Source organism: Protopterus annectens, chromosome 5.part1, assembly GCF_019279795.1.
Source record: "Protopterus annectens isolate FY-2018-M chromosome 5.part1, PAN1.0, whole genome shotgun sequence".
Lineage (NCBI taxonomy): Eukaryota > Metazoa > Chordata > Ceratodontiformes > Protopteridae > Protopterus > Protopterus annectens.
In genome coordinates this window covers 423077560-423097588 of record NC_056736.1, presented here as the reverse complement: position 1 = coordinate 423097588, position 20029 = coordinate 423077560, and positions in this window count along the sequence as shown.

Sequence of the window (20029 nt, the reverse complement as noted above, 5' to 3'; positions counted from 1 at the left end):
ATGAAAAGAACAGTAATAGCAGTATTGTCACCAGGAGGGATGAAAAGAACAGTAATAGCAGTATTGTCCCAGGAGGGATGAAAAGAACAGTAATAGCAGTATTGTCCCCAGGAAGGATGAAAAGAACGGTAACAGCAGTATTGTCCCCAGAAGGGATGAAAAGAACGGTAATAGCAGTATTGTCCCCAGGAGGGATGAAAAGAACAGTAATAGCAGTATTGTCCCCAAGAGGGATGAAAAGAACAGTAATAGCAGTATTGTCCCCAGGGGGGATGAAAAGAACAGCAATAGCAGTATTGTCACCAGGAGGGATGAAAAGAACAGTAATAGCAGTATTGTCCCCAGGAGGGATCAAAAGAACAGTAATAGCAGTATTGTCACCAGGAGGGATGAAAAGAACACTAATAGCAGTTTTGTCCCCAGGAGGGATGAAAAGAACAGTAATAGCAGTATTGTCCCCAGGAGGGATGAAAAGAACAGTAATAGCAGTATTGTCCCCAGGAGGGATGAAAAAAACGGTAACAGCAGTATTGTCCCCAGGAGGGATGAAAAGAATGGTAATAACAGTATTGTCCCCAGGAGGGATGAAAAGAACAGTAATAGCAGTATTGTCACCAGGAGGGATGAAAAGAACAGTAATAGCAGTATTGTCCCCAGGAGGGATGAAAAGAACAGTAATAGCAGTATTGTCACCAGGAGGGATGAAAAGAACAGTAATAGCAGTATTGTCACCAGGAGGGATGAAAAGAACAGTAATAGCAGTATTGTCACCAGGAGGGATGAAAAGAACAGTAATAGCAGTATTGTCCCAGGAGGGATGAAAAGAACACTAATAGCAGTATTGTCCCCAGGAGGGATGAAAAGAACAGTAATAGCAGTATTGTCCCCAGGAGGGATGAAAAGAACAGTAATAGCAGTATTGTCCCCAGGAGGGATGAAAAGAACAGTAATACATAGTTGTTTATAATTGTACATTTTGAGGAAAACAATAAGAAGCCCTGGTCAGCTGTGTTTTGGTATTATTTTACTCTAAGGGGAAATGTGGCAGGTACTGGGAAATATTAAAGCCATACCATCACCTTTCTCTTTATACTTTCATTACATATGATATTATAGTCAGGAGGTGTGACTTTGGAGTCGTTTATGATGGGTTTAAGCCAAGTTTCACTTGCAGTGAGTATATCAGGCATCTGGTTCAGGAATTTTAATTCTTATACTTCTAACATTTATTACAGCAAAAATTAGAGAAACAGTGTTAGGGATTGGCTATTGTTGGGTTACAGAAATGTGTGGGAGAGAATTTTTTTCATTGTGATAGGTGGTGCCAGGATTAGGGTCTGTATATCTTCCTAGAAGGATTTTAGTATAGTGGGGAATTATGCATACTTGTTTTTGGAGAGGTTGCTTGCACTTAATTTTGTTTTGGTTTGAGTTAAAGTGCAGTTAATCAGTCTATATTTGGAATAAAGATGAGGGGCAATATTAAATAGGTTTGGTGCAATGTGTGGATAGTGTAAAGAGGAAGTATGGATAGGTGGTTGGGACAGAGTTGGAGAGATGTGAGATATTATTGAGTCATGGTAGGATGACAGATGGCACAGTAGGAGGGGAAGAATAGAGGACAAGCTGAAGAACTGCATAATTATAGGTTCATAGGTTAGTACTAGGCTAATTGCCCTTGTGAGCCATTTTAAGCCTAGCCAATTATCCGTTATGAGACTCAAACCCTGCACCTTGTGTTTGTAAGGCAAACACAATAACCATTAGGCTACACTCCCAACCCCAGTACAGGAATCTGTATTTTATACATATCAGCTGGTGAGGAAGTAGCAATGAAGAAGGAAACAAGAAGCTGCAGGGCAGTAGGAGAGTCAGTGATGGTGGCTTCTGAGAGCCGATAGAGTAATCGGTAAGGAGAGAAGCATTTTTTATAAAAGAAGATAGGAAGGTTGTCCTGTTATCTTCTCTGCAAGGTAAGGAATAGAGGGGTATGAAAGGATAAAGTATAATGATTTAGTCAAAATAAGAAGAAATGAGGGTTAATTTTGGGAAAAGTAAAATATACAATGTGGAATAGTTGAGTACTATTAGGGAGGGTACTGATTTTGAATGAATATAATGAAATGCAGTATGAGAGGGAGAAATATAGTTGGGAATGGGGCTAAAAATTAAATGGAGATAGGGAAGTAGAAATAAGAAACAGAAGTATAAGTATAGAAGCAGTAAGGCCATTTGGGGAAAGTTTTGGAATAAGAGTCACAATTGAAATTTGAAAGTGGGAAGTATAATATTAAGGTAAGAGGGGTGCAAGGGGTGCGTATGCCGACATACAACACAAGGCTGAATGGAGGCAGGTTTAGCATAGCAGACTTCCCTCTCTCAGGTTGAATTAGAACTGAGAGCAATCAGTTTAATGCAGCGATGCCAGATTAAAACAGGTTTTCTGTCATTTCCAGATACTAAATCACTGGGATATGTAGTATAGTCTACTGGTTAGAAAAAGGGGACAGTGACCAACTTAGTAAGAGGCCATTAGAGTGCATGGACTATTTCACACAGACTTTCAAACACTGAATAGTCATGAATTTCACTGATTAAGTTAATACACATCAAGGTTCTTCATGATAAATGTGCTTACGGTATACAATGACAAAATTATCGGTAAACTTGTAGGAGTAGGACCTTGTGGCAGAGCTCCTGCTGTATCGAAGTCAGATGCAGTGACTGCAGCCTATTATATGATGGCAAAATTCTCAGTAAACTCATTGGAGTAAGGCCTTGTAGCAGAGCTCCTGCTGTACTGAGGTCAGATGTAGTGACCACAGGCTGTTATACAATGACAACATTCTCAGCAAAGTTGTAGGAGTAGGGATTGTGGCAGAGCTCCTGCTGTATTGAGGTCAGATGTAGTGACCACAGGATATTATGCAGTGACAACATTCTTAGTAAACTTGTAGGTGCAGAACCTTGTGGCAGAGCTGCTATTTCAATGTCAGATGTAGTGACGACAGGTTATTATACAATGACAAAATTCTCAGTAAACTTGTAGGAGTAGGACCTTGTGGCAGAGCTCCTGCAGTATTGAGGTCAGATATAGTGACCATATGCTATTATACAATGACAAAATTCTCAGTAAACTTGTAGGACAAGGGCTTTGTGGCAGAGCTCCTGCTATATTGACATCAGATGTCGTGACCACAGGCTCTGCTCTATGAAGGAAGACAGTGACTGAGTGATCCCCTTTGACCTCCTTTTTTGGATTGTTAGGTGATGGGCCCAATGACCCCCCCCTTACTTGTGTAAAAAAAAAATAAATAAAAATAAATAAAAATATATATGGGTTTCAGATAAGTTGTCAAAAGTCAATTTGTTAAACCTGAGAAAAAGCTGATTGAGTGTGATGGCCTTGTTTCTTTGCGAAATCATGGTACATTGGGGATTGGAAATGTGCCCTTTTCCCACTGTAGTGAGATCTTGGAGTTGGTAGATATAATTAGCAGGGGAAAGCCTCCCCCTGCAAATAACTAAATAAATAAATAAACAACAACTTTTTTTTTGTATTTTAGATAGGCTGCTGATCAGCAAGTTGTGTTCAATCAGCTACCTTTTGATAGACTGAATTTTTGATAAATGGAGCTATATATATACATATACACACACAAACTCATATTACAGTTTTTCAACTTTTGTAGTTGATTTTATATATAAAACATATAAAGTATATACACACTAGTGAAAACACCCAAAGATGACTGCTTAAATATCGACCACATACAGTTGAAAATATGCATTACTCACGTGCCAAGAAACAACCTCAGAACATACAATTTCAAAAAATAAAATATTGTTTTTCAGGAGGGGCAAGCCTCCCTTTACCCCTCATCTCCCGCTAATACTCTGAAATTGCACAATCCTGAGGGAAAGGGAATATTCCCCTTCCTGGGTATTATCAGTCTTGCACACCTGTGAACCAATTGCCTAGTCAACCATATGCAGTTGACTAGACAGCTGTTGACATTGCACACACTTGAGATTTTAATGGTCACCTATATGTATATATATATAGATTCACTTTATAACCTCGAAATGCTGAAATATCGAATTTCAGTATCTCGAGACTATAAAACCGAATCCACAAAACACCGACAAACAAAAACCACGAAACCACATAACCGAAAACACCGCACACACTACACTCAACATACAACACAACACCCACATCATAACATAAACAAAATAAAACACACATACACAACTCACAAGCAGGGCAAGCCCCCTGCACCCCCATGGGGCTGCACCCCCCACACCCCCTACTTATATATACTAACTCCGAGATCGCACAAACACAACACAAAAGCTCACTCACACACGCACATTCTCCAATCCCTCACACACACTCTAACTCCCACTCAAAACCCTTACAAAACACTCACTTACTTGACATAACACCTACATCCACACACAGCACCGCGCACCACCAAAACACAAACCCGGACATTACGTAGCGCAACTTCATAACCGCAAATTCGACATATATTCGACATATGCGAAATTCGCGATTATGAACGTTCGCTATTTCAAACATTTGACTTTATAGCTTCAAGATACTGAAATTCGACATTTCAGTATTTCGATGTTATAAAGTGAATCTATATATATATATATATATATATACATACCTACATACATACATAGGTGTCTCTGTAAACTACAAAAAAAATCAAATCTTCAGCATGCTTTTTACTGGGTACCATCTGGGTACTTCAGAGTGCACATACGGCCTCCCCTGTAGACAGAGCCAAGATCCTCAGAGCTTCCATGCAAAGACTTTTGACCTGTCCATGTCCATCAGCAATACTAGTAGGTTGGGTAGTTAGATAGATGGCCTCATTGACAGTTTTGGTTCCCTTCATATGCTTCTACATGCAAATTCTTCAGTGGCTACTCAGAGTCCAGTGATTTCCATTCTTAGACCACCCCTCAACCTCCATAATCATAATTCAGCTTTGCAAGGCTTATTAAAAATGATGTTCCATTTCACCCACTGTCTTTGCATTTGCTCTTCCTCCTCCATGGGTTGCAATTACCAGAGATGCCTTTCCCTGGGATTGGGTGCATTCTGAAGGGAGGATAGGTCAAGGGTCTTGGAATCAGACAAATGCCAACCTTCACATAAATATCCTGGAGATGAGGGCAGCCATTCTGGCATTATGGGAATTCCAATACCTTCTACCTGAGGGAATGATTTCCATTTAATCACAAGGTTTTAGCATTGGGTGATTGCATTGCATGACTTCCTGACTGCAACACACATTCTGGGGAAAGTCATCTGCCTTATAGACAGGCTCAGAAGGTCCATTCCTCTTTTTGCATAGCTTTCACTGACACCTACATTTAATTATCAGTAATTTATTTATTTATTTATTTATTAACATTTGTTTACCGGGAAAGTCCACTGGGCTATGCTAGCCCATTTTCAGTGGAGGCCCAGGGAGAAAAGCTCCACAGTAATAGTTAGAAATGACAGAACATTTCAACATTTCTCACAGTAACAAGTATCAGTGAGGCAGAGATACAATCTGTCAATCTACATATGAACTCATAGATTGGACAACAAAAGGAAAAGACTGGACAACAAAAGGAAAAAAAAACAAAACAAAAACAGGAACATAAAAGTTTCCTAAACTACTATTTACATAGCAGTACATTAAGGTGTCAATAACATTAGTATTTGATTAGAGAAGTATTTGCATAGTAAAAAGTGACCCAATGACACAAAGTACATCCTGCTGATAGAAAAATGAACTTATAAAATGCACAAAAAGAACATAGAAGTGTCACAACCTACTATTTACATAGTATATACAAAGAATGGAGTGGCCATTGTGAAAACTATATAAATCTAGAGAAAGGGGTCCAAGGTTACAGGGGAAAAGGGGGGGTGAATTTGGGTGAAGACAGAGTAGGTTAGAATTTAGGTAACTGCTGAAGAAGGAGTTGAGCAGTTACATATCTATGAGGAAGAAAGGTGGCTGTGGAGGGCAGCTTTGAAGGTAGCTGGTGATGGTTGTAATTGCATTGGAGCTAGAAGGTTGTTCCAACTTTTGGACATGGTCCATGAGTATAGTAATTGGTCTGCTGGGAGTTGTGGCTTATGTATTTGGAGCAGATTTTGGTGATCAGAGTGGAGAGGATGGACTGGATTACACAAGGAGAAGATGGAGCTAAGGGCTGGGCAGTCATAAGGTTTATAGATCATTTTATGATGGAGCTTAGGGCTGGGCAGTCATAATGTTTATAGATCATTTTATGATGGAGCTTAGGGCTGGGCAGTCATAAGGTTTATAGATCATTTTATGATGGAGCTTAGGGCTGGGCAGTCATAAGGTTTATAGATCATTTTATGATGGAGCTTAGGGCTGGGCAGTCATAAGGTTTATAGATCATTTTATGATGGAGCTTAGGGCTGGGCAGTCATAAGGTTTATAGATCATTTTATGATGGAGCTTAGGGCTGGGCAGTCATAAGGTTTATAGATCATTTTATGATGGAGCTTAGGGCTGGGCAGTCATAAGGTTTATAGATCATTTTATGATGGAGCTTAGGGCTGGGCAGTCATAAGGTTTATAAATCATTTTATGATGGAGCTTAGGGCTGGGCAGTCATAAGGTTTATAGATCATTTTATGATGGTGCTTAGGGCTGGGCAGTCATAAGGTTTATAGATCATTTTATGATGGAGCTTAGGGCTGGGCAGTCATAAGGTTTATAGATCATTTTATGATGGAGCTTAGGGCTGGGCAGTCATAAGGTTTATAGATAATTTTATGATGGAGCTTAGGGCTGGGCAGTCATAAGGTTTATAGATCATTTTATGATGGTGCTTAGGGCTGGGCAGTCATAAGGTTTATAGATCATTTTATGATGGAGCTTAGGGCTGGGCAGTCATAAGGTTTATAAATCATTTTATGATGGAGCTTAGGGCTGGGCAGTCATAAGGTTTATAGATCATTTTATGATGGTGCTTAGGGCTGGGCAGTCATAAGGTTTATAAATCATTTTGTGATGGAGCTTAGGGCTGGGCAGTCATAAGGTTTATAGATCATTTTATGATGGAGCTTAGGGCTGGGCAGTCATAAGGTTTATAGATCATTTTATGATGGTGCTTAGGGCTGGGCAGTCATAAGGTTATAGATCATTTTATGATGGTGCTTAGGGCTGGGCAGTCATAAGGTTTATAAATCATTTTATGATGGAGCTTAGGGCTGGGCAGTCATAAGATTTATAGATCATTTTATGATGGAGCTTAGGGCTGGGCAGTCATAAGGTTTATAGATAATTTTAGGATGGAGCTTAGGGCTGGGCAGTCATAAGGTTTATAGATCATTTTATGATGGTGCTTAGGGCTGGGCAGTCATAAGGTTTATAGATCATTTTATGATGGAGCTTAGGGCTGGGCAGTCATAAGGTTTATAAATCATTTTATGATGGTGCTTAGGGCTGGGCAGTCATAAGGTTTATAGATCATTTTATGATGGAGCTTAGGGCTGGGCAGTCATAAGGTTTATAAATCATTTTATGATGGAGCTTAGGGCTGGGCAGTCATAAGGTTTATAGATCATTTTATGAGCGGTGGAAAGCTGGAGAAGACAGTGGGGGAGTTCAAGCCATTTCAGTTGCCTTAGGGTAGTACAGTGGTGAGTAGAGTGGTGACTATTTGGAGTGAATTTAGCAATTTGTTATAGCAAGTGTCTAATTTTGCCATTGGGGAAGACTGTAGATTGGTTAATAAGGGAGCACCATAAGTTAGAGAAGGTGGAAGGTAGGATAGTGTGAGTGCTTGTTTGGAGGGAGAGAAAGTTGTTATGTCTATATAGCAGCCCAAGTTTTTTGTGGGTCTTATTAATATTGTTTTGGATGTGGTGACCAAATTTAAGATTTTCATCAATAATTACTCCTAGCAGTTTAGTATGGGTAACTAGCACAATTTGGGTGGAGTTGTGAGAGAAAATCTCAAGGTCAGCTTTATTGATGGGTGAGTTTCTTTTGGAAGTGAAGATTATGAGTTTGTTTTTTTTTTTTTTGTTTTTTTGGATTTAGGGAGAGGTGATTTTTGTGTAGCCAGGATTCTATTGAGGAAAACATAGCTTGGGTAATTTGTTTTAGGGTGTTAATATTGTTAGCTGAGCAGAATATAGTGGAGTCATCTGCATACTGGATTAGTGAGCCTTGTGAAATAACTTGGAGATTATTGATAAATATGTTAAAGAGAATAGAGCCTTGGCGCACCCCTGTGGGGTTCTGAATGAAGGGGGAAATGGAGTTTTGCCATTTAACAGCATGCTCTCTGTTACTGAGGTAGCTGCTGAACCAGTTAATGGAGTGGGGAGAAAGGCCAATTCTAGAGAGTTGAGAGAGGAGGAAAGAGTGAGAGATGGTGTCAAATGCTTCTGATAGGTCTAGGAAAAGGGCTGATACAATATTACCTGTGTCTCACGCTTGATACAATATTACCTGTGTCTCAGACTTGATACAATATTACCTGTGTCTCAGGCTTGATACAATATTACCTGTTTCTCAGGCTTGATACAATATTTCCTGTGTCTCAGGCTTGATACAATATTTCCTGTGTCTCAGGCTTGATACAATATTATCTGTGTCTCAGGCTTGATACAATATTACCTGTGTCTCAGGCTTGATACAATATTTCCTGTGTCTCAGGCTTGATACAATATTACCTGTGTCTCAGGCTTGATACAATATTTCCTGTGTCTCAGGCTTGATGCAATATTACCTGTGTCTCAGGCTTGATACAATATTTCCTGTGTCTCAGGCTTGATACAATATTACCTGTGTCTCAGGCTTGATATACAATATTTCCTGTGTCTCAGGCTTGATACAATATTACCTGTGTCTCAGGCTTGATATACAATATTTCCTGTGTCTCAGGCTTGATACAATATTACCTGTGTCTCAGGCTTGATATAATATTATCTGTGTCTCAGGCTTGATACAATATTACCTGTGTCTCAGGCTTGATACAATATTTCCTGTGTCTCAGGCTTGATACAATATTACCTGTGTCTCAGGCTTGATATAATATTATCTGTGTCTCAGGCTTGATACAATATTACCTGTGTCTCAGGCTTGATATACAATATTTCCTGTGTCTCAGGCTTGATACAATATTACCTGTGTCTCAGGCTTGATATAATATTATCTGTGTCTCAGGCTTGATACAATATTACCTGTGTCTCAGGCTTGATACAATATTACCTGTGCCTCAGGCTTGATATAATATCATCTGTGTCTCAGGCTTGATACAATATTACCTGTGTCTCAGTCTTGATATACAATATTTCCTGTGTCTCAGGCTTGATACAATATTACCTGTGTCTCAGGCTTGATATAATATCATCTGTGTCTCAGCCTTGATACAATATTACCTGTGTCTCAGGCTTGATACAATATTTCCTGTGTCTCAGGCTTGATACAATATTACCTGTGTCTCAGGCTTGATATAATATTATCTGTGTCTCAGGCTTGATACAATATTACCTGTGTCTCAGGCTTTGTTGACTGTGTCTAAGAAGGAAATGAGAACAGTGGAGGTGATATGTCCTGGGCGGAACCCATGCTGTGTGGGGGAGAGAATGTTGTTTTCTAGAAGGAAATCTAAAAGCTGTTTTTGAATGCATTTTTTTCTAGGATTTTGGAGATAGAGGGAAGTATAGCAATAGGACAGAAGTTAGAGATGTTGGTAGAGGGGCCTCCTTTATGGAGAGGTAATATTATAGCGTTTTTCCCTATAGTAGGGACATAGGATTCCTGGATAGATCTGTTAATCAGAATGCTTATGGGATACACCACTGATTCTGCAGAGAGTTTAAGAAATTTGGCAGGAATGTTATCTACAGAGTTTGTGCAGGGCTTTAATTGTAGAAGTACTTTTTTGACAAAGCAGATATGGATGGGAGAGAGGTTGAAAGGTGAATGGGTAGTTGTGTAGGTGTAGTTTGGGTGGGAAGTTTCAGTGGGTGGAGAGATCTGGTGAGTAGAGCAAGGAGAGTTTGGGATATTTTGAGGAGAACTATGAGATAGAGAGGAAATTGTAGCAGGGTTTGGGAGAGGACAGGAGAAGGTAGAGGTTATGTTGGCAATGGTGTCAATAAAATATGATAAGATACTAGCCATTTGTTCAGGAGGTTTGTCAGAGTGTGGGTAAGGATTGGGCTTTGTGCCCAGGGACAGGAGATTGTTAATGGAAGTCTAGAAGGATTTTAGGTTACTATTTCTGAGATTTTGTTGGTTCCAGAAATAGTACTGCATGTCTTTTACATTGAGTTTTTTTGGCTTGGTTACGGTGCTTTTTATATAGAATAAGTTTGGATGTATCCTTAGATTTAAGCCATACTTTCTATGCTGTGTCCATATTATGCATGATTTCTTTGGTAATTTTGATTAGCCATTGGGCGTTATGAGTTTTAGTTCTTTTGTATCTAGAAGGGGCTAGACTATCTAGTAATTCAAGGAAAGATTTATTGAAGTAGTGTACTGCATCATCCAGGGGAAGAGTTTTTAGGATGTTCCAATTTATGCTATTTAGAGTGCTGCTAAATATATTACAGTTGAAATTAGAGAGGTTTTGCCCTAATTTAGTATTATGCTTTTTGAGAAGGCTGTGCATGCTCAGATTGTGAATGAGGGGAGGTGATCACTAATAGAGTTAGGCAAAGTGCCAGAGGAAATGAATTTGGATGGATTTGAAACTAGAATCCAATCAAGGATGGATCCGGCATTGGTTCTGTTATTGTATCTAGCAGCATTATTAATAAGTTGGGTGAAGTGGAAAAGGTTTATACTGGAAGAAGACTGATTAGAGGAGAGAGAGAACCAATCAATATTCATGTCCCCGAGGACAATTGTTTCATTTGTTATGTTGTAGGAAAGCCAAGATAAAATATCCTCTAGTGCTGGAATGTTGTTACCAGGTGGGATATATAGCATAGTAATACAAAGTTTTTTTAACTGGCTAATTTCAAGAAAGGCGATTAGTATCTAGGCATTATGGAATTTAGATATGCGACCACTATATGGGCTAATATTGAGTGTGTCAGGGTAGATAAGGGCTATGCCACCTACTTTTTTCTTTTGCATATCTACCCTAATGATATTATAGTTTGGGGGGAGAATTTCAGAGTCCTGAATTCTGGGCTTTAACCATGTTTCTGTAGCAGCTAGAATGTCAGTTTTGTTTTCAGTAAGCCAAGCATGAAGCTCAGCGGTTTTGTTGCAGATACTCTGGAAATTGAGAGTGGTGATATGGAGAGATTTGGAGCACTTGGGGAGAGTATGATTAGAGCAGTTGGAAGATGCAGATGGTCCTGAGTTGGGGTGGATGTCGCCTGAGCAAGTACGAGTGGAGAAAAAGTGGGAGGAGTGGAGGACAAGATTTGAGACTCTAGAGATAAAAAACTGTAAGCAGTGGGAGTCTGAGTTTGGAAAGAAGTGCAAGGAGTAATTGGAGGGGAAGAAGTGAAGTTTAGCATAGAGAATGGGAGATATATTAAAGAGGCTAGGGTTAATGTCATAGTAGGTATTATGTGGAGTACTAGTGTAGTGTGAGCAAGAGAGTGGAGGAGGAAGGGGAGTTATTGCTGTTACTAATCCTAGAAATGATAGGAGAAGGGTAAAGGGGATGAAGAAAAGAGCTTGATGAAATGAATGGGGCATTTTAGAGATAGGGGAGGGGAAAGGAAGTGGATTTCTGAGGGGAGGGGAAGTCTGTGGTTGGGGATAGGGGTGTGAAAGTTTGAGAGGAAGGGGAGTGGATAGTAGAAAAGAGCCCGAGTGTTAGTGAGGGCGAATAGAGTGGAATGAGCTGAGAGGAGAGTCTAATGCAAAAACATAGAGAGAAAAACAATCTCCAATGTGTCTACACAAGAATCCACCAGGTATAGTAAAGATACTTAGCAGAGTCTACACTATATACACCAGGAGAAGTAAAAGAAAAAAATAAAAGAAGAGAAAAAGAATAGTTGGCAAAAAGTCTACACTATATGTAGCCCATTAATAATTATTATTACAGAATGGGACTAGCAGTTTTGTTATTACAAGCCTTGAGTTAATAAAAAAGAGGGAAGGACCGTGTAAAGAAAAATGAGCTATTAGGCTAGAGGAGCAAAAAAACATCAACAGTACAGGAACATTTAAAGTGACAGTATTAAAGATGGAGAATAGCTGAAAACAATCAGGAAAGACTTGAAATGGGAAGATAGTGTTATCTAGGCACTGAGGGGAAAAAAGTGATAAGTAGCTGCTAAGGGGAGATGGGGCCTATGTATGCACTGTAGAGTAAGAAAATATGGGGATTATAAGACTCTGCCTGTCTGTGCACCAAATTAGAAAGTAGCAGTGAATAGTACTTCACAATGTTGTTACAAAAAGGGAAGCAAACCTACACTATATTAATAGTAGTGCGTTATATGCTTGACCCGTAGAAATGAATTGCAGGAGCCAAGTGTGGGGTCTATTGTGCTGACCACGATTTCTAGAGGGTGATGGAAATTAGCTCAGTAGCAGGACTGCTTTCAGCTGCAATTATTAAAGTAGAAAAGGAAAAATAATAGAGGAGGGGATAAATGGTTAGTTAGATATCCCCCTTACTCTGTGCAATGTAAATCATTCTTAAAAACAGCAAAAGATTGGAATAATAAATCTTTATAGCATACATTTAGATATTCCCCTTACTCTTTGCAGTGCAAGACATTCTTAAAAACAGCAATAGATTAGAATAATAAATCTCTATAGCACAGATCTACAGTAGCAATGGATTAGAAGAGGAACACAAATAAATGAAATAATTCATAAAGTGTACAGCTACAGAAAGGCATCAGTAGTTATTATTTAGCTTTTGAGAGCAGATACCATAACGGCATCACAAACGGCCAATAATCAAAAAGAAAAAGCAACTGTAAACTAAATCCACAGTTTCGCTAGGTTATAAGTGAAACCACGACCACAAACATTACACAGGTAGCAATGCAGTGATAAAAAGGTTAAATAGCTGCTACTAATCCTAGAATGCAAAATATAGGTAAAGCACCAGGGTCAAGAGTATAAGCATATTATACACTGTTGTGAAGACTTGCTAGGCACAGACAAATCAACTCTAACATATTGTTAACTCTATATTTAGACTGTAATGTTACAAGCAAGCTAGGATATAGCAAATAAATACAGTACAGGTACTTGGCATGCACACGGTGAAACAGCTTGTTCTCAATTACGAAGGTATCACTTTGCTTATTACTTTACAAAAACCCAGTTATTCACATTTATTTATTTATATTTATTTATTTATTGATATTTGTTAACTGGTTTGGTCCATCTGGGCCAGGAGCCCATTTTCAGTGGAGACCCGAGGAGAAAAGCTCCAATTACATATAATAAAGTATACATGATAGTTTAACAAGCCAAGTAGTACAATGACCAATTTCAAAAAACAAAGAGATTCAGGTGAGAAAAAAAAACATTATATGTTCTCATTAAAATTCAGGCATTTCAAAAGCAAAAATATAAATATATTTTACTGGAGTGTATACAACAGAGTGTAGTGAGGTTATGTAGGGTCATGGCAAGTACAGCTTTTTGTCCTCATAAAGTGTAGTTTGAGTTCTTTCTTAAATTGTAAAGGGTGTGTTATGGAGCGTAAATGGGATGGAAGGTTATTCCATGCTTGGGATAGGGAGGATTTATAAAGTAATCTACCAATAGATTTTTTTGGTTGGTAGATGTTGAGAAGTTGTTGGTTAGAGGTATGAAGTGTGCGAGTTGGTATATAGGTGGACTGTAAGGAGGACAGGGCTGGGCAGGTTAATGGTTTATACAGTATGGAGTGGATTATTTGAAACTGAGATAGAAGAAGTTGTTGTGGGAGTTCTAGCCATTGAAAAAGAGTTCAGAGAAAGGCAGTGGTGAGACTTGTGGGGGGAGTTTGTGATGAACCTTGCTATTTTGTGGTATGTTTGTTGGAGTTTGGACAAGGTAGTTGTTTGAATATTAGTTAGAATAGGGGTGGCATAGAGAAGGGAGGGAAGAAGAAGAGCCTGTGATAGGGACAGTCTGGTATCGTAGGTCAGGAATCTATGGTGTCAGTAGAGCATACCTAGCTTTTGGTGAGTTTTTTCATACTTTGTAGAATGTGTAGGTTAAATTTAAGTTCATCATCAATGATGCCTCCTAGATGTTTTGTGTGGGAGTCGGGTTGCATTTTGGTGTTATTGGAGGATGAGATAAGAAAGTTAGATTTTAGGAGAGAGTGTCCGGGGAAGAATAACCAAAGTTTGGTTTTCTTAACGTTTAGGATAAGTAGATTTTCAGCTAGACATTTTTCAACTGATAGAAAGGTGTCCTGGATGAGTGTGTGGAGGTAAGAGATGTTACTGGAACAACAGATGAGTGTTGAATCAGCAGCATATTGGACTAGTACTGATTGTTTGCAGGAGGTATATAGTTCATTTGTAAAGATGTTGAAGAGGATGGGACCCAGGATGGAGCCTTGAGGCACCCCAGTAGTTACAGGGAGGTAGGGGGAGCAGGCAGAGAGCCAATGAACAGATTGCTGTCTGTCAGACAAATAACTAGAGAAGAAGGTAAAGGTGGGGGGAGCCGGACAGAGGTTAGACAGTTTAGTCAGGAGTAACGGGTGAGAGAGAGTGTCAAAAGCTTTTGATGAGGTTAGACAGTTTAGTCAGGAGTAACGGGTGGAGGGAGCCAGGCAGAGGTTAGACAGTTTAGTCAGGAGTAAAGGATGGAGGGAGCCAGGCAGAGGTTAGACAGTTTAGTCAGGAGTATGGAGAGAGTGTCAAAAGCTTTTGAGAGATCGAGGATGAGGCTGGATACTAGCAGGTTTTTGTCTTGAGCTTCAGCTATTGTGTGTGACAGGGGAGCTGTAGAGGTGCTGTGGTTAGGGCAGAAGCCATGCTGGGAGGGTATGAGGAGGTTCTGTTGGAGGAGATAGTGAAGGAGTTGAAAGTGTACACAGTTTTCCATAAGTTTGGAGAGAGGAGAGAGGATGTCAATTGGGCGATAGTTTGAAGGTTCTGTAGAGTTTCCCCCTTTATGCATTGGGGTGGTGAAGAAGGATTTCCAAATATCTGGCACTGTGAATTCTTGCATAGATCTATTTATCAAGATAGATACTGGATAAGCAATGGATTCAGCAGCTAGTTTAAGGAAAGTGGGTGGTAGATTGTCAGAGGAGGGAGAACAGGGTTTTAGTTTTAGAAGGAGTGACTTTATATATGAGGTTGGGACTGGTTTTAAGCAAAAGAGATTACTGTTTAGAGGCTTGGGAGGGACATAGGTGGTGTTTGTGTAGTGGTTTGTGGGAGTAAGTTTCTGGACAGTTTCGATGAAGTGTCTATTGAGAAGGGTAGCAGTTTCTAGTGGGCTATTGTTTGGGTAAGGAGAGGGGTTTGAAGGGCAACCTGGATTGAGGATTGTCTTTAAGGTGAACCAGAATTTCTGTGTATGTGTTTTACAGTTATTCTGGGAAGTTATAATATGACTTTTTGTCTTTACAGACATGTCTTTTGACGAGATTTTGAAGTTGTTTGTATTTAAGAAGAAGGGAGGCTTGTTTAGTCTTTGTCCAGGTTTTCCAGGTTTTGTCACAGTTTTGCATGAGTGATTTAGTTTCCTTAGAGAGCCAGGGGGCACAATTAGCCTTGATTCTAATGCGTCTTATAGGGGCTAGGGAGTTGAGAATATCTAGGAATGTGCTATTAAATTTGTGAACAGCATCATTCAGCGGCAGGTCTTTAAGGATGGACCAGTTGATATTAGAGAGGATAGAGTTGAATTCAGATGGTTTAAAGTTATGTAAGCTAAGACAGTCTCTATAGGAGTGGGGGTTTTTTGCTTGTGGAGAGTGGCGAAGTAGGAAGGTGGTCACTCAAAGAGTCTGGTAAGGTAGTTGGGTTGTGGTAAAGGTTGGGAGAGTTAGTGAGTATCCAGTCAATGGTGGAAAAGGAAGAGGTGTTGTGTAGGTAAGTAGGGGGTGATATCAGTTGGTGGAATCTATAGAGATTGATGGAGGTCAGTGGGGAGTTAGTGGAAAGTTTGGACCAGTCTATGTTAACATCACCTAAAATGATAGTTTCATAGGGTAAGTTGAGAGAGAACCAAGAGAGGATGGATTCTAGGATGGGAATGTTATTTCCAGGGGGAATATAAATGGAGACAATGACAAATGTCTTATGGGGGATTAGATGGCAGTTAAGGATAATGAGTTCGGCTGGGTGGAGATCAGGTGTAGGTGTGCTGATGGTTGAGAGATTTAGGCTGTTTGAGTGGAGACTGGCAACACCACCACCCTTTTTATTGAGTCTATCAGAATGATAGATGTTGTAACCAGGTGGCAATATTTCTTTGTTAGTTATGTGTGGTTTTAGCCAGGTTATGTGGAGTGTTTTGAGCTATCCAAGCATGTAGTTCAGTGATTTTGTTTGTGAGGCTTCGTATATTCAGTGCATAGTTTGAAAAGTGTTTATTCTGTGAGGTTTGTTTTAAGGGAGGTTGAGCAGGAAGTGGGTAGTGGGATGATGTAGGAGAGAAGGGGCTGTTTTTGGCTGTAGGTTTGGGGTGTGGCAGGGTGGGCCAGGATTAGGATGAATGTCACCAGCAAGAAGTAAGTTGCTGGGGATTGTGTTAGAGTGTGTTACTGAGAAAAACTGGTGGTGGAGTTTTGACTTGGGTATATAGGAGGGGGGGTAGATGTTGAGTATAATGAGTTTGTGATAGCAGTGAAAGGTGATGTTGAAGAGAGATGTGGAGATTAAGATGGGGTATGAGGGAGAGAAAGCTTTGATGCTAGATGTGGTAGGAGAGATTAGATGAGGGTGGGAAAGGCTTACATGATAGCAGAGTAGTGTTAGGATTGGTAAAGAGAGGAATAGAAGGAGCGTGGTAAAATTAAGTTATGAGTAAAAGAGTGATTTATAATTTACAAATAGGTTTGTGTGTAGAGGAAGTAGAATAAGTAGTGATAGTGTAAAAGATGGGAAGTTTGAGTAGGAAGGAGAGGTGTTAGTGGTTAGTTAATCTCAGAAGGGGAGGGAGTAGAGGCAGACAGGAAGTGGAGTGTGGATAGATGTTGAGGACAGGAAGGGGAGGGACAGGTAACTATAAATGTAATTGTAATGGGGTGTATGGGAATGGGGGTAAGGTAGGGGAGCAAAGTGAGCAGAGCGAATGGAGCAGGGCCCACCATCAGGAGCTGCAGAACCCACAAAAAAACTATCAGGATAGCTTACAGGTGAAGTGCAAGAGGAACCACGGGTATCTGGAAGAGGAGAAATGAAGAGCAGACACATGGGAGAGAGACTGGAACAGGATAGATCGCAGGGAGAATGAGAACTAGCCACAGGAATAAAGACCAAACAGTAGTAGAGGTTAGCAAGAAAAAGTAGTGCAGAAATGGCAGGCTAAGGAGATGGGCAGGTAGAGATAAGGAGCATAGAGAAATAGGGTCTCTAAGAGCAAGAAATGTCTGGTTAAGGGAAGGGGGGAGAACAGCAGAGCAGGTAGAAGATGGAGATACTGGGGAGTGGCCTGATGATGTGCATGAGGCAGTTAGCAGGGCAATAAAAACAAGGAATAGAAAAAAAAGTGTTTGTAAGGTACAGAAGGTGAAGCATTCATAAGACATACTCTAGAGTATTAAATCCAGGATGAATAGAGGGAAGCAGTCATCAATATCAGGTCCAGGGTACTGTTAGTTTCCAACGGGGTAAGCCAGTGAACTTGTGAATGGAAATCAGTCTTAACCTATAAAAAAAGAAGAGAGAGAGATTGAGGCACTAGTAAAACATTGAGGGTGAAGGCTGGCATTAATGTGTGTGAGTTAGAAGGGGGGTATTTTGAGTATGGGAGTGTGTAGGGTGTGTAGGTTAAGCTGTGGGGCTGTTTCAGGTGAGTGTGTAGCATGCACGTGAGGCCTAGGGAAAGAACTGATTAGCAGGGGAAGAATATGTAGGGAGATGTTTGTGCAACAGTAACATAAAGGGCATTTAAATGTAGTACAATGTAGTACTAAAAGCAATGCAAATCATTGAGCCTTTTCACAAGAACACACTTTTTGGAGCAGTAACAAAAAAGAAAGACAATTGCCTATAAACAAGACACATTACAATGGGCAGGAGATGAAAAATGGCAAACAGCACTATTCAGTAACATGTCTAGAAGTGATATGCAGACAAGAGAATATATAGGTGAACAAAATAAACATTAATTTCAGCAAGGGAAGCTATGCATGTAGACAGACATTCAAGCAGCAATTTGTTTTAAAAATCGCAGCTAAGAACAGAGAAAATAGGGACATATTATAACACATTTGCAGTCATGCTTTGGCCAATAAATGGTAAAAATAAAGTTAAAAATTAAGTACAACTAATGGCACTTGCTATCCCCATACACAAGTGAAATGTTGAGTAAATATAAACAAGAACAGAGCCACCACAGGGTAGTGTAATAACCTTTTACTAAAATACAAGTTAAACTAGTTTAAAATGGCAATGCATTTCAGACTTGTGCTGTCGTTAGTTCGCTAAACGGCAGGGAAATGCAGATAGGCAGGTTTGCATTGTAAACCCGGTCACAAGGCAATGAAGAAAGCTGATAGCAGCAGTAAAAAGCATGCCAGGTTAGCATGTAAACCCAGTCTGTAGCACCTGGTCACAAGGCAGAGAAAAAAAAGGCTGGTAGCAGCAGTATAAAAAGGATGCCATTCAGTCACATGGGGGCTGCGTTGGGAGTGATACAGTTTACACCTGCACAGAAATCATTAAAGAAAGCCATTACTGACTGGCAACAAGGCAGCGGAAGTTAAAAGCATATAGAATAAGGACACCAATCTGGCCACATGGAGCCAGATAATGGAATATTACAACTACACCCCTACCCAAACCTAAAACATGGATGGTTGTCAATAAAAGAGATTAGGACAATGTGGTAAGATTTAAAGCCAAGAGAGCAATCAAGGTTTCAAATGGATTATTTTAACCGCCAAATAATGCAACCGCTGTAGTTTAAAAGTGATCGCTAAGGTATTGAGACAGCTATAGTCAGATACAGAACCCAGTTACATGCACAAATCTAGGATGAGGCATTCACCAAGCATTTAAGTAGATATTACTTGGGCAGCGCAGTGGTGCAGCGGTTAATGCTGTCACCTCACAGCAAGAGGTTCTCTGGTTCGATTCTCGGCCGGGGTGCCTTCTGTGTGGAGTTTGCATGTTCTCCCTGCGTTCGTGTGGGTTTCCTCCCACATTCTAAAGACATGTGTCTGGAGCATTTCTCCCCGGGCCTCCGCTGAAAACAGGATCTGTGGAACCTAGTCGGACTTTCCCGGTCAACAAATGTTAAATAAATAAATAAATAAAATAAATAAATATTAGCAGTTAGACAACTAGTAAGCCTGTATGCATCACCAGTTTACTTCAGCACTATGATTAACCATCTCTAATGTAATACACCTACTATAGCCTGTAATAAAGTACACAGTTCACTTGTGAGGGGTTTAAGCTAAAATCTAAAGTATCCAAGTAATATCCAGATAGATACCATGCAACAACAAGTACAACCATAAGGATTCAAATAATTCAACAGCTCTGCATTAAATGTAATACTTTCACAGTCAAGAAACAATAAACGGTCATACTGAAAGTGGCAGTTAAGCCAGCACTCAAACAGAAATTGCAATGTAGATAACGCTTACCGGAAGACGGCCAGCTGCACACCACGGGCACTTTTCCAGAGCAGGGCAGAATATCACATCAAAAAGATTTTAAAGAGTAATGCTTTGCTGAATAAATTTAAAAAGAAATTAAACAGCTATTGTCATCAAAAAAATGCAGGGAAACAGTACACTTACTTGGCGTGCACACAGCGACATGCGGAGAGAGCAAGGGAATAATTTAAAAATGGCGCCCACCTTGGGGGAAGGCTAACCCCGGGATTCATGAAGC